Source organism: Acyrthosiphon pisum, chromosome A2, assembly GCF_005508785.2.
Source record: "Acyrthosiphon pisum isolate AL4f chromosome A2, pea_aphid_22Mar2018_4r6ur, whole genome shotgun sequence".
Lineage (NCBI taxonomy): Eukaryota > Metazoa > Arthropoda > Insecta > Hemiptera > Aphididae > Acyrthosiphon > Acyrthosiphon pisum.
This window is the reverse complement of record NC_042495.1, coordinates 19330608-19333107: the sequence shown is the minus strand read 5'-3', so window position 1 is coordinate 19333107 and position 2500 is coordinate 19330608. Positions and strand designations below refer to the sequence as shown.

General features: G+C 28.0%; 1 long non-coding RNA gene across 1 annotated transcript; it reads right to left on the bottom strand.

Annotated features, from left to right (window-relative positions):
* Window positions 1–512: 512 nt before the first annotated feature.
* LOC115034106 lies at window positions 513–2400 on the bottom strand. The gene is made up of 2 exons (XR_003839500.1): window positions 2030–2400; window positions 513–1486 (listed from the first exon to the last, which is right to left on the bottom strand). It is a non-coding gene; the product is annotated as an uncharacterized LOC115034106 (long non-coding RNA).
* Window positions 2401–2500: the final 100 nt, after the last annotated feature.

The window sequence follows — 2500 nt, the reverse complement described above, 5'->3', positions numbered from 1 at the left end:
TTAGAATTCAAAACCGTAAAATTTTCAAAATTTTAGATTCGTGTCGAGGTATTCATATACATATGAAATGTTCGATTATTTCAGTTTTTTCATAATTTATGTCGATAAAAAAAATTTTCGCTCTGTCCAATAACTCGAGAATGTAATACGCCTACAACGTTCCTCGTAAGTTGTCTGTGGCGGCAATAAAAAAATGTTCGACGTAAATCCTCAATAGTTTTTTATGAGCGTCTGAAGTCAGAATTTTGACAAAATTTGTAAAAATCACGAAAATTTGAAAACAATTTTTTAGTTAGAAATTCATACAAAATTTATATAGGTATACGATTGCAGTGGTTCGACCCTTGACCCAAATAAAAAACTTCATAGCCGTAACTACAACTGTCATCTGCATGTACTAGGAATCGTGTTTTTTAAGTTCTTATTAAATAATATACATTTATTTTATTATCATGGTACAATAAACATATGAAAAATTAAAATGCCACTACTGGAATAATTGCAACATAACAGTAAAAAATTTCTTTTATTTGGAATCACAATGACATGAAGCATATTAGATTTCTTTATCTCATATAGAAAAATGTCAATATTAGACAATTCAAAAATGTCTAAAAAAAAAAACACAGAAATATGCAATTAAAATCTTAAATAAGTCAATAAAATGGAAAAGTTTAGTAAATTTTCGTATTATGCAGCCTAAAATATTCACAGTTTAAATTGTTAATGTCTTGAAACAAATTATGCGGTCACTATTAGCACAATATCATACCATCAACCACAATAAATATGTGAAATCATAAGAATCCGCCCTCTAATCATATTGTAATTGATCAAGTCAACAAACACAGAAAAAATTAAGTTAAAAAGTCGAAGTTAATTAGTTTTAAGTCCATAGACATGAATGTTTAATTGTTTTATATATGGCTACAGTTCAATTTCACATTATCTTATGATTTATTTTTTTCTTACATAGTATGTACAAATAACATCTGCAGGTATAACAATAATTTACAACACATTACTACATTAGTCATATATTTCTAAATTTTAAAATACATATAAACTATTGATACGACAAATACGAAAGGCATGGTGGTATAGTTCATTAAGATTTTAAATAGGCACCTAACTTTCTTTTTTATTATAAAATTTAAAAATAAAGTTTTCTTAAATTATAGTCACTGACAAAATAATTTTATTCACAAAAACACAATGAGTAGGTACAATTTTCTTTGGTTAAATAAACTAACTAATTACTTTCTAATGGGTGGTGGGGGGAAACATAGGTAAAATAAGTACACAAATTAAAGGAAATGGGTACCTATCGGAATATACCTAGTTTAAAAGTCTTCCACAATTATTATGTCCACTGTCGATGGTTGAAGAATTTTAATAACAGTCACTGATGCTTTTTGTTAATTGCATACTCTTTTTTCAAAGAAGTTTGTCTCTCCTCGTTGCAAATGGGAACGGGTTTGACAACCTGTAAAACAATAATTTACATATTCAATTCAATTTGATGGTTAATATTACTATGATCAACTTTTATACATTTTTACTATAAGCATAAGCTAAAATATATACAATAGAATGTTTAATACATTTTTAACTACAAAATTATTTGCAAATTGTTGATGAATTTTGTCGAAATTGGAACTTTAAATGCTCATGAAAAATGGTGGCCATGTATCTCTTATATTTGTGAACAGATATTATAGAAACTATAACAGGATGCCCGTATTACATTTTCAAATTCTTTGACACTTTTTCTTGACAATAATATTAAAAACAAAACTAATCGAAAATATTAAAATGTAATATCCCCATAACGAGCTCAAAAAGAGTGAAATTGTTTTAAAAATTGTATAGAAAATGCTAATAGGAACATTCGGACGAACAAATCATGTATCTACACCAAGGTATTTTATTAGTTACACCAGCAAAACAACATCAATTTTTGTCAAAAGTATAATCTTTTTGTTTTTCCTGACGTATTTGAAAACAACTGGGAACATTCAATCTTTACCTGTTTAACGCATCCAACTAGATGCACTTTCCCTTCAGAAAAGATACCATTGTCCAAACTAGTTATGTGTTTCTTTGCAATTTAAATATGTTGAAGCCCGCCGCGTTATTAAAATTGGATTCTTACTCAGCAAAATCGTATTACCTAAAAATTAAAACTTTGTTAAAAATATGGCAGTGTGGCATTTGTCTTCTCTCTTTGAACAACGAACAACACGCAAATGTGATCACGGTAGATGCAGTTTTGTGACGTTAGTCTTGATATATTAGAGTGATATGACATAATGTTATAATCAAACTTAAAGGCAAAAATATGTTTTAAGCAACCTTATGGGCAAGCACTCATTATGTTTGTATTTTATTTTTAAAACAAGTCGTGATATTATAAGATTGTAACATAAAACTATTTATTTATGTATTTATTTTGACCAAACGGGCTGAGCTCTTTCGATAGACAAATATATGTCCACGC